Genomic DNA, 13,181 nt, shown 5'->3' with positions numbered 1-13,181 from the left:
ATTATTATTATTAGGACATACCTGTATTTCAGACAGGCAAGAGTGCTTCCAGGGTGTGTGGAGAGCGGGACTAAGAAGCGATATGTCCTGAAGGCCAGAGAAACCTGAAAATTGTGAGTTCCCCCATACTTTTATTTTCTGTAAAAGCTGACAAATTATTTTTGTTGTTTTAAAGTTGTTCTTCAAATTGCGGTCCGCCGAGGCCTGGCTTATGCATGCAATGGGGCTTATGTGGATGCAAGAACCATGCAGCAGGAAATAATGGAGAGAACCCAAAGAGGCATTTATCCAAATTCAGATGTGAGATGCTGCAGAAGAAAAAGAATGAACTGGATCATCTTAGACGGAAAGTGAGTGGCCTCTTTTTTCCAGTCTTCCCTTGAAACAGAAACCAGCACAACAGGCTTGAGCCTTGACTAGAAACTTCCTCCTTTACATGTTAGTTTCCTACTTGCAGCAAAGGCTGTTTTCAAATTGGGGAGCATTCAGATTGGCATTCTGCCCCCTGCAATCTGAAGCGGTACTTAGCATTCCAGCGGCATCCTTCCTACGTCATCCCCTGCATGTGTAGTGCTAGCCTCCACAGAAAACTCTACCCTTTGCAACCAAACCTGTGATATTCATTCTTTGTAGGGAGCATATTGGTTTCAGCTCTCTGCTACAATCAAGGCAGCTGCCTCTAGAAGGTCAGGTAGCTCTGTAAATTGGAGGTTTTAAAAGACACCCCAGTTGTCACCAGAACTGGGTATCTCAATACAGGAAAGCCTGTGCAGGGACCACGGAAATACTGGGCTAGCAAGCCACACTTGGCTCCCGTCAGGGCCAAACTCATCCTTTGAAGCAGATACACTCTGCTGTGGTGTGGATGAGTGCCCCCCATGGCGCTTTCTCCTGGGGAAAACAACAGAGGCTGGACACTCTTGCCGCAGTATGGAGTGCCATTAAACACACTTGTCTGCAGCGAGAGCCTTACAAGCCAAGGGAAAGCAGGCACTTGTTTTGCTTTGCAAACAAAAGCAATGGTTGTCATGCACCCCACATGTTTGAGCTCCCCCACCTTGTCTTAGCAGAAAAGAACAGCAGCAATCTCCAGCCCGGAGCCGGGATTAATGGCAGCATTTAATTATGCCACTCTGCAGCAGCAGCTGCTTTCGTTCCACAAGGAGTTGGGGATGGAGTGTGCACAGGGGAAGCGATCGTTAGGAGCCAGACAGAACCATCAGAGTCATGTTTACTGAGGGCTAAGCCCCATGGCGTTTAATGGGACTTCCCTGCTAGTACGTGGGTTGAGGATTTCAGCTTAAGATTTCTCCAGACAGCTGTTCCACGTGCAGTTTTCAGATACGCGCCTTGACCCTTCAGTTCCATTGCCCACTTCTTCAGATCCATACCAAGAGACCAGGCTCGCTCAAAGAAAGTCTCTTTTGTTAGGGTTAGATTACACTGAAGAGCCACTGCTTGTTGAGGTAGACAATACTGAGCAAAATAGACCAATCTACAAGGCAGCTTCCTGTGTTCCTTGTACATAAGCCCCAGAGGTCCATAAAATCATTCTCTGTGCTTGGAACAGAAGCCTGGGTGAGTCAAAGGTCCATAGCAGCCAGGTAATTTCAGATGATAGCTCCATTTCAGCAGGGGCAGATCTACTATGAAACTAATGAAGCTAAAACTTCTTGGCCCCTAATCCTGGAGTGGCCCCAGAAGCGACTTAAGTCCACATTATTTAAAAATGTTGGGTCTAATAGGCCCAATTTGAGTCACACGGCTCAAATTGATTAATTTTTTGTTGTATATATTTCAACAATCCCAAAGTTTGAGAGTCAGTAGCACAGATGTTGTAAAGATGTGGTGTTCTGTCATGGAACAACCCCATTGAAGAAGATAACAGTGGTTACCCAGACCTCATTGCAAAGGGACCCCCATAAGAGTTCAAGTTTCAGGGCCCAAAATGTAGGTCCACCAGTGCTTTTGAGTCAATTCTAGTCCTGCTTTCATCACACAGTTTCCTTCCCAGTTGGCACCTGGGTCTAAGGCCCACCAGCTGGAGGTATTTAAAGTCTGCATCTCATACTCCTCTTTGGGATTTGGGGAGGTGAGGCTGGTTTTCCCCTAGCTGTGAGTGATGGCGCCTGGGTGTCCCTTTCCACCTCAGCCAGAGGCAGGGCAACACTGATCCCAGGTATCCTCAGGGAGAGATCCAGCACTGCCTCTCGTTGTTCCCTGGCAGTCCAGGTGTGGCCATGGGAGCACTGGAGGGAATAGACCAGATCCCTCTGGATAGGGAGGGTGCCTGTCTTCAGTCTTCCCTGGGGAGGTCTATGAGGTGAGGGCTAGTCTTGAAGGGCGGCTTTCTCTCCTGGAGGGAGTTCAGCCACTAGTTGTAGGCTATGACAGACTCAGCTCTCTCCCTTCCTGATTAACTCAGGGGTGCTTAAACCAGCTTCCTCCCCCTTCATCAAGCCCATAATCACCAGCTGAGACTGTACTTGCCCAGCAGGCAGGCATGTGAGAAAGCACCCTACTGCCTGGTGTTTGATTGTGGGTGGTGTCTCTTGGTGACACCCCAATGTGGCCAACCCCATTGGATCTGGCAGGAGCAATGGATGCTGTCTTAAAGGTACAGGCAGCACTGATGCTGCTTGGGAGGGAGGGAGCCCTTGTAGCTCACCAAAACAGTCATTACTTGTTGGTGAGGGGTGCAGCAAGATCAAGTAATCTTTGAGCCACCACATTCAGGATAGGAGAAACAGCAGACTTGCACCTGCAGTTTGAAGTGGTTCAGAATAGCAATGGGTAAATCACATCTGTCTCCTGATTGGTGTTGTTTGGTTTTTAGTGTATTATTCCATACTATTTGGTCTTACCTGCATGGGACCAAGATACGAGCTGGCCAAGGGAACAAAAAGTCCAATACAATACACACTTATTTTGCAGGTCTGTAGAGCACCAAGGCCTCACACCACCACCCAACCTGTGCTGTGCATATTTGGTGGAGCAACTCCATCCCTGAACAAGCCTATTCACTTTCAGGCTTTTTGTTTTTTCCCTCCACTGTGGTCATTGGCACCATCCACACCCAGACCCCTCCCTTCATCTATAAAGGTCTTGCTATATCATTGCACTTGCTTTAGGCTGCACCACGCAGACTTGCTGAGGAGTCAGCCCTGCTGACCTCAGTAGGACTTCCTTCTAAATAAAACTGCATAGAGCCAAGCTGTTAATAAAGGAGAGGGCCAGTTGTCTAATAAAATGGAGATTTAATTAAGAATGCCAAGCACTGGATCTTACAGAGGAAATTGATCCAGGTTCTGGAAGTGTACTCTTGTGAAATGTGAAACCCAAGCTGTTTTGCGAAGAAGGGAATACAGTAGGAAATATTATTCACACACAATTCACAGAAGAGTTGGGGGAATGCTGTGAGTGTGCCACATACCTGAACGTCCTTTAGACAGACATTCTGGAAACACAGGATAAATGATTAACAGACTCGGAATGCAATCCATTGACAGAAGCCAGACGAGCGCAGACACAGAGCATACCCAGAGAGAAGAGGCTGTGCAATCAGCGTGACTGAGAGGAGATTGAAACACAGAGGCATTGTCTGCCACAATGTCCCATGTATGAGGAAGCCAGGAGATGCTATCGGTGATTGTACAAGATTTCACATTGAAAGGGAAGGGGGGAAGGATTGTGTCTGATCCTGAGGGAAGGAAGAGAAACATTGGAGGCAGTCAAAGGCTACACCACATCGTGCAGCTGGATTTGAAGAGTGGATAAAAAGAATGGGACCACAAAGGTGGGGTCTTGACTTTACTGGACAGGGAGATATCTCTCTCTCTCTCTCTCTCTCTCTCTCTCTCTCTCTCTCTCTCTCTCTCCCCCCCCCCTTGAATTCAGGGTAATTCAATGAAATTGACTGGCAGCCATCAATTCAGACATTAGACAAAATAACTTCTTCACACAACACATAACCTATGAAATTCACTGATGCAGGATTTATTGGTGACCATGTGATTTTGAAGAAGCATCAGAAAAACAGGGGAGATGGAAGTTGTCAATGGCAACTCTCCACGTTGAGAGTTAGGAATTTAAATTTGCTTCCGTTGGGCTGCATTCATATAACTGTCAGGGCAATGAAACTTGGGGGGGGGGGATTTTTGTTTGTTACTACGGTATGCATGTATTTTTGTGTTTTACATTGTAAACCACCCTGTTGAAATTGACTGGCAGCCATCAATTCAGACATTAGACAAAATAACTTCTTCACACAACACATAACCTATGGAATTCACTGATGCAGGATTTATTGGTGACCATGTGATTTTGAAGAAGCATCAGAAAAACAGGGGAGATGGAACTTGTCAATGGCAACTCTCCAGGTTGAGAGTTAGGAATTTAAATTTGCTTCCGTTGGGCTGCATTCATATAACTGTCAGGGCAATGAAACTTGGGGGGGGGATTTTTGTTTGTTACTACGGTATGCATGTATTTTTGTGTTTTACATTGTAAACCACCCTGTGATCCTTGGGTGAAGGGTGGTATAGAAATTTTAATTAATAAATCATCATCATCATAGCAGCTCAGTATTGTCTACAGTGACTGAGAGTGGCTCTCCAGGATTGTAAATAAGTGTCTCTCCCAAGCTTCGGTAAATATCTCTTCCTTTCTCTCAAGTAAGAGCCTCTGTTGTCATGATCTGAGTGGGAGCCAGGAAAGGCACTTGGGTGGAACAGTCAGACTCCCTGGTTTCCACACTGCCCAAGGTTTTGCCCCTTCTGCAGGGCAGAGGTAAGACACCTGTGCAGTTCACGAGGTGTCCAACTATAGGCCTGCACTGTTCTTCCTGCTAAAAACAAACAAACACCTCACTTGGGTTTGTGTCAAAGGAAATGGTTTCAGACTCAGCATTCCAAAGGGCTGGTGGCCCCTAGACATGGGGTATTTGGCCATGTTCCTTATAGGGCTGGGAAAGAGGGGTTGGAGCCTCCCCACTGAGATTTGGGACAGGTGGGTAGAACCTGTGGAGAGGGCTAAATGAGGAAGGCCCCAGTTCCATATTTAATCCAGGTCAACCCACCTGCTGTGATTCTGCCCATGGAAAAGTATGTTGCGGGTGCAGTACATTTCCTCAATGCATAAAAACAACTTTGCCCTAGCCACACACAGAGAGATCCCTGTAAATCCCACTTATCATCCTCTTATTTCATCCTTTATCCACCTGTCATGCCACGTCCTTAACTGGGAGTTATGAAAGATTGAGTGGGCCAGCGAAGGCAGCTGATGGATTCACGGTCGCAAGCTGGGAAATGTCCTTTGGATAAATCTCCTACCTTCTTAAGGGAAATGGCGATTTGCCATACCTAATGCTGAGCCAAGGATTGGAGACTTGGGGCCTGCATACAAGGAAGAAAAGTGGAAAAGGAAGACGGGGATATCGTGTATGGATGATGCAGCAATTTGAGAGTTCCACACAGGTGGGATGCTATGGCAAGAGGGCTGTCACTTGGCTTTTGAATGCCAGGCAGGCTGAAGCTGGCATGGAAAAGTGAGCAGAGACGCATCCTCTTGAGAATAGGGAGCATATGCAACTAGTTTTGTGGAAACTACACTGGCTGCTGGTTAGTTTCCAGGCCCAAATCTGCATGCTATGGTTTTGGTGTCAAAATTCTGCATAGCCCAGAGTTAATTTCTGCCCCTATTTATCCACTCACCACCACTGAAGTTCTAGTTTGGGCGCCCTGCTTTGAGTTACCCCCATTGTTTCAGGTTAGATTGGCCACAGCAAGAGGACAACATGGATGTCTTTTTAGGAAGGCGTTTAAGAACTGAACAGGGTTCTAACAGGAGGTAAATGTTTCTACATTATAATTAAAACAAAAACAATATATGTCTGAAATATTGGGTCTGAGTTGTCTGGCATGTAGATGTGGGAAGGGTAGAAATAAATATGCACATACACACAAAGAGATCCCAGTAATTCAGCTTGATAATATATCCATGCCAGGGGTACTGTCTATGATCCCTGTGGAATTGTTCTCTCTCTCTCCCTGTGTGTGTGTGTGTGTGTGTGTGTGCGCGCGCATGTGCACACACACACAAACACACACACACAATTGCTTTCATGAGGGCTTGCAAAGAGAAAGAATTGACTTGGGAGGAGCTTGTTTACTCTACAAAGATATAGAGCTTGCTATCTTAGATTTACTCTCCCAGGGTTGTTAGCCTTGGATAACAAACCCTGTCAATAGAAAGAAGGAATTTTGGGGGTTCAACCCATAACTCTTGCTAACGCTTTCTGGTCACTCACAAGCCATTGTGTTTCTCCATGGAACTGTACACTGTACTCTCATCAACTGGAGAAAGCAATCTTGCCTCTTTTTTCCCATGGGTGAAAATGAAGTGAGCCAGGAAGGGTCTTTGACCACAGGCTTGACTCCCCGAGCTCATTCCAACTTCAGTATCATTGCTCTGCTTAAGTATTTCAGGGAGGGCATCCTTCAAACCTACCACCTCTGCATGGCAAATCGCTTTGAATTTTTCATTTGCCTGCAAACACTGCCCCTAAAACTCACAGCCCTGTAAACTGGCTGAAATCATTCAGTGGAGAGGAGAAACAAGCTAAGGAAGGCATGTTTGACAAACCCTCACCGTAATCAACTCCTGCCTGGAAACCTATGTCCCCACTGTGGAAGGACATGAGGGTCCAGAATTAGCTTCCACAGTCACTTAAAACCATGTTCATGGATGACATTCTTACTCAGCCAGCAGTGATCACCAAAGACTCTTCTCTCTGGGTCATGCAATGCACTGTCCATGGTCCTGATATGGGACCCACATGTTCTCCTCTGTTACCTACTTTGCCCAGTACTCCACTCCTGTTTCAGATTGCAGGCTCTTTCCTCCCTCCCTCTCCGTGTAGATGCCAGATGTGAACAGAAGAAACTGAAGTTCCTGCACATTCTGTTCCCAACCTTTGTACAGAGTGTTATGCTTCTGTCCTGGCCCTCCCTACACTCCCTAGACTTCCTTGTTGCAGGCTTGGCATAATTCTCTCTCACACACTCTGCAAAACCACTCAGCTCCTCATCTCTCATATGGCTTGGGGAGGTTGCCATGGGAACATGGCATACTACCCCACTTAAACTTGAATGCAAAGTGATTAACAAAGCTGGCTTGAATCACTCAGGAAATCTGAGGAGGACCCAGAGGCTCTGAGTTCAAATGAACATCAGGAAAAGTACACATCCCGGGGCAGAGTGCAGCTTGCTTCACTCCCCTAGCAGTGAGGCAAGGCAAGTGCCTATCAAGGGTGATGATCTCGATTTTGAAGTGGTGGGCTGTGCGTACGAAAGAGGGGGTGGGCTTAGCAGGGAAACTGCTGTTGCCATGACAGACAGCTCCCAGGCACAATAAGTGGCTCATTGCCTACTAGGAGAACTTGTTGGGTCTGCTGCCCTCCATCTCTCCCCACTTGGATCTATTCACTTTGGCTTTCTTGATATGTAGCGCTCACCTGGCACATTTCAGTCCTGCTGGCTTTCCCCTTCCGACATTCTCTCTAATCTTGCTCTTGAGAGAGACTACAAAGTCCAGTCTCACTCTGCCGGCTAATGCGAGAGATCCACTATTATAGCATCCCTGATGATAGGTGGCCGCCCAGCCCTGCTGCTTGAAAACCTAGCAAAAGAGAATCCATCTTCCAAAGCAGGTCTATTCTGATGTTGAATAGCTTGTACTGTCAGGAAGTTTAGGGCAGCTGCCTACCATCTCCATTTGGTACTCTGGCTGAGACTCTGCCTGCCCACACACCATCTCGCCAGAATGGTACATGCTCTGGCTATCTGCACTCTCTGTGGGCCTACCTTTGAAGGTGACTACAATTAATCCAGGATGTGGCTGGTGACTGGGAGTGGCTGCCAGGACCATATAACACTGATCCTAAGAGATTTTCGCTGGCTCCCAGTACGTTTCCAAGCACAATTCCAAGTATTGGTGCTGACCTTTAAAGCCCTAAATGGCCTCAGCCCAGTATACCTGAAGGAGCGTCTCCATCCCCATCATTCAGCCCAGACACAGGTCTAGCTCTGAGAACCTTCTGGCGGTTCCCTTACTGTGAGTTTCTCATACAAGAGAAAGGAATGAGGCTGACTGGTTTGTGATTGCCAATGCATTTCCTGACTGGCTCAAAGTGCTGTAAGGCCAATTTACTTAAAGGGTCACCTTCACATGTATGAACCTACCTGTGCTTGAAGATCAAGTTCAGAGGTCCTGCTTGTAAGCCTGCCCATCAGATCAATAAGCTTGGCAAGCTCTAGAGACAGGTGCTTTTCAGTGGTGGCCCAGCATTTGTGGAGCCCTCCCTCTCAATCAATGTACATATGGCCTTATCAATACAGACTTTTAAAAAAGTTTTAAAAACCTGTTTCCTTCAAGTTGCTTTCTCTTAAATGTTTCAGAACGCTGCTGCTTTGAAATGGTTTTTAAGCATTTTTAGCTGATCTACAGCAGTATTTTGCAAGCTTGTTGTTGGTTTTTACTACTGTTTGAAGTGGTTGCTTTACTGTAATGCAATATAGCATTTTGTGATTATTTATATTGTACCACGCATTTTATGTAAACTGCCTTGTGATGGCTCTCCCTTTAAAGGCACCCTTTAAGGTAAAGGTAAAGGTACCCCTGCCCGTACGGGCCAGTCGTGTCCGACTCTGGGGTTGTGCGCCCATCTCACTTAAGAGGCCGGGGGCCAGCGCTGTCTGAAGACACTTCCGGGTCATGTGGCCAGCATGACAAGCTGCATCTGGCGAGCCAGCGCAGCACACGGAAACGCCGTTTACCTTCCCGCTAGTAAGCGGTCCCTATTTATCTACTTGCACCCAGGGGTGCTTTCGAACTGCTAGGTTGGCAGGCACTGGGACCGAGCAACGGGAGCGCACCCCGCCGCGGGGATTCGAACCGCCGACCATATGATCGGCAAGTCCTAGGCGCTGAGGTTTTACCCACAGCGCCACCCGCGTCCCAAAAAGAGGCACCCTTTAAAGAGGCCTAAATAACTTGGTGAGTGCATGGGCAGCATGCTTTGAGGAAGGATTCAGGAGTCACTGACTCAGTCAGTTTTGAGATCGATGGAGGGCAGTATCCTCTACAGCAGGGACGAGGGACCCTCCCACAGGTGTCACGGGACTACGACTCCCATCATCCTCAGCAACTGGCCATGCTGCCTGGCACTAATGGGAGTTGTAGTCCAACAACACCTAGAGCATTTGGTGCCTCCTTCATCAGAAGTAGCTACCTCAACTATCCCCCTCCTGGCTCTCCAGAAGCCTTAACTGCTTTCCTCTGCGCTGTGCAGAAGCTTTATTTTTTGACAAACACAAAGTGGCACTCGCTGCCTGGCGCCTTCTGAGGGCAACCCTTTTGATAACAGGGTGGTATGCAAAAGAGAAAGGCTAGGAGTGGGGAAGATATGGAGAAAGATGCCGCTTTTGAGAAGGCCCCCATCTCCAAGCAAAAGTGGCCAGGAGGGCAGGAGGCTGAACATTCCTGAGGGCAGGACCCTGGCAGCTGCAGCCCACACACGGCTCCATCTGCGCCATGACCTGCTGCTACACCTTGTCACACTCCAGCCCCTCCCTAAAGCAGCTTTGCCAATGCACTTCTCAATGCAGCACTTTTTACTATTCCAGTCTTGCCATCTCCAAACATACAGAAACGGCTCTGCTTCAGCACATCAATCCCGGCTTGCTATGCCTCTTCCAGCACCCCTGCTAGGATCACACGCTTGCACCCCCAGTGACCACCCCCAGCCCTTTCCTGCCCTCTTCTCTTCAGCTGCCCTAGACGTGCCTTCCCCCAGGTGCTCATTTCAGCCAGTGACCACCAGGCAGATACTGGTGCTATGCTCAATATTCACCCCGTTGGGTCATTTTTCTTCTCCTTTCTGATTCCCTCACTCCTGGGCTTTGCATATTTTGAACTTTAAAAAAAAAGGTGCAGGGAGAAAAATGTGAGTTCTGGGACTTCAATAAATGACGCAAGTTAAGCCAATCTGCAGGCGTTTTGTAACATTGATTCTACTTTTGCACATCACGGGGGAAGGACAAGGGGCTGTAGAGAGACTGAGGTCCTGTTCTCTGGTTTCTGGAAATGTTCCTCTCCCCCTTCTGAAATGTCATTAGGCTTTCCAGCCTAATTTCACAGTACCAGAAACTGGCTTTTTAAAAAAATAAAAAGCTGAGCTTCTTTGGGTCCTGACTTCTGTGCCCAGTACCAATGGTGTCTTTTTTAAGTGCAAATGGCAGCCCTGCTTGTAATTTTTTATTTCTTCTAGTGTGAGAGCACCTAGAGCTAAGCAGCTTCATCTTGTGCTCAGTGCCAACACTCCCCCCCCCTTTACCCTCAGGCTCTCTCCCCTTGCAGGGCTGCACTGCTGACACCTTCCACTAGTGGCTCAGCACCTATGGGCCATGGCTGTCCTAGTTCTGATGTTCCTCTTGCCACATCAAGGGCTGCCCTTGCTTCTTGAACCCGGTGTGTGTGTGTGTGTGTGTGTGTGTGTGTGTGTGTACGCACACACCTTTTCTGTGCTTATTCTGGTGCCAGCGAAGAGCCTACCACTGACTATAATCCTGCATCAGGATGCCTTGTGATGTTAAATTCTAGGGGAAAACCCTCTAACAGCCACATTTGAAAACGAAAAAGCAGCAGAGGCCACCAAACTCATCTCATGGGTGACCTAAATCCCAGCTCTTCACCTGTATCTCTGGAGACGAAGGACTGGCTCCGAAGTTAATTAACGTCGCAGACAATTGTGCCGTTTGCAGGGATGTGCCTCTTTTATTGACAGCTCCAGTGGCATCATCTGCAGTGACCGAACAGAGTGCTATCCTGGAGGGAACTGAGAAAATGTGTGTTTGTGGAGTTGGGGGGAGATGTTGTATTTGCATTGTGGGTGGGATGGGGGGGAGCAGAGGAAGCGCCTGCAACAGAGCCACAGGTACACACTCATCCTGGTTCCCAGATCCCCATTTTATAGTGTGTCATCGTTGCTTTTTTAAAAAAATACTTGTGGTTAATTTGAGGATTGAGTCACTCGACTCCACAGCAATTTAGAAGCTACTGTTCTGGCCACACTCCAGTGCTATGCCTTTGTGGCTGTGGGAACCATTTCTGTTTACGGGGCCTGAGGATATGGACTGGGTGCTCGCAGGGACATGTCCAACTAAATGCCCTCTTGATCCCTGCCCATTATGACAGGTGAAATTGAGCCGGGAGGGGGGTTGATCAGGTGGGTCCAGGGAGCAGTAAATATGTCTTGCATTAGTGGGATGGGAGGACTTGCCACTTTAAAGGAGACAGTTGTGCAACCACTACAGGAGAAAACTAGCCCTGGACCCAATGAATTGGTGCAGCTATTGTCCAGTTGAAACACTGTCCAGTTTCTGGGGAAGGTGATTGAGAGGGTTGTGGTGGAACAAGCACAGACATTCCTGGATGAGACTGTCTATCTGGATCCATTCCAGTCTGGGTTCAGGACTGAATTAGCCTTGGTTGCCCTGATGGATGACCTTTATAGATAGAAGGATGGAGGGTGCAACCCTGCTTGTTCTGTCACTGACTTTTGATACCTTCTGGATTGACTCTGCAGGATGGGTGTTGATGGCCCCATGCTGCATGGCTCCGGTCCTACCTGCAGGGTTGTGTCCAGAGACTGTCTCAAGGCACCATTTTGTCCCCAGTGGTATTCAACATCTATATGAAGCCCTTGGGAGAGGTCATTAGGAGTTTTGGAGCAAGGTGTCATCTATTTCCTCAGGGCTTGTTTCTTGCAACATTTTTTATGTGGGGCTGCTCTTCAAGCTTCATGTTGCAGCAGCCAGACCACTCATAGGAGCAGATTACTGGCAACATGTTACCTCATTGCTGCAAGAGCTGCATTGGTTGCCACTTTGCTACCAGGTCAGGTTCAATGTAAAAAGGTAAAGGGACCCCTGACCATTAGGTCCAACTCTGGGGTTGCGGCGCTCATCTCGCTTTATTGGCCAAGGGAGCCGGCGTGCAGCTTCTGGGTCATGTGGCCAGCATGACTAAGCTGCTTCTGGCAAACCAGAGCAGCACACGGAAATGCCGTTTACCTTCCCGCCAGAGCAGTACCTATTTATCTACTTGCACTTTGATGTGCTTTTGAACTGCTAGGTTGGCAGGAGCAGGGACCGAGCAACGGGAGCTAACCTTGTTGCGGGGATTCGAACCGCCGACCTTCTGATCAGCAAGTCCTAGGCCAGGGGTCTGCAACCTTTAAGACAAAAAGAGCCACTTGGACCCGTTTCCGAAGGAAAACAAACCTGGGAGCCGCAAAACTCTTCATTATAAAAATAACTTTTTTGTCACTTTTTTATTATTTCTTTGTTTGACCCCTCAGAATTACTCCTCCTCATAGAAATAAATGTTAAATTAACAAGCTACCTTTTTTTGTGTGTGTGTTCTTCACTCCCCTTCAAAACAGTGACCAGCGTACATGCCCCCTTTCAATGCAGTGACCAGCGTACATGCCCCTTACAATGTGGCGGGCGGGTGGGAAGGTGGCGTCGGGACGGTGCGTGACTAACACACGCACCGCCCCCATGCGACGTCACAGCCAGTACAGCGCCCGCCACAGTGGGGAGTGTCGGGGCGCACAATGCTCCTCCTCCCCTCGCTAGTATCCCCCCCGGAGCCACGGCAAAGGTGTAAAAGAGCCACATGCGGCTCCGGAGCCGCAGGTTGCAGACCCCTGTCCTAGGCTCTGTGGTTTAACCCACAGCGCCACCTGCGTCCCTAGGTTCAAGGTACAAAGCCCTAAACTACTCAGGCTCAAAATTCTTTATGCTCCACCTTGATCATTGAGATGCTCTGATGGGGCACTTCTGGTGGTTCCCAATGCCCCTGAGGTCTGGTTGGCAGGCCCTGCCCTATGGAACTCCCTGCCAGTAGAACTTCAGCAGGAACCATCCCTCCCATCGTTCAGATTCAGATTTGGACAGGCCTTTGCAACTTGAATTTTCTTTTTAGTCTGGCCAGTATCTATTGATGTTTTTAATGACATTTTTATGGATAGAGCTGTTGATTTTGTGTTTATATGTTGTACTCTGCCTTGCTGCTGTTATTATCTTTTATGAAAGTGCAGCTTATAAGTTCATAAATAA

The sequence above is a fragment of the Podarcis gaigeae genome (assembly GCF_964106915.1).
Source record: "Podarcis gaigeae genome assembly, chromosome: 2".
Classification (NCBI taxonomy): domain Eukaryota; kingdom Metazoa; phylum Chordata; class Lepidosauria; order Squamata; family Lacertidae; genus Podarcis; species Podarcis gaigeae.
The sequence above is the reverse complement of the archived record's forward strand: the minus strand, read 5'-3'. Positions refer to the sequence as shown.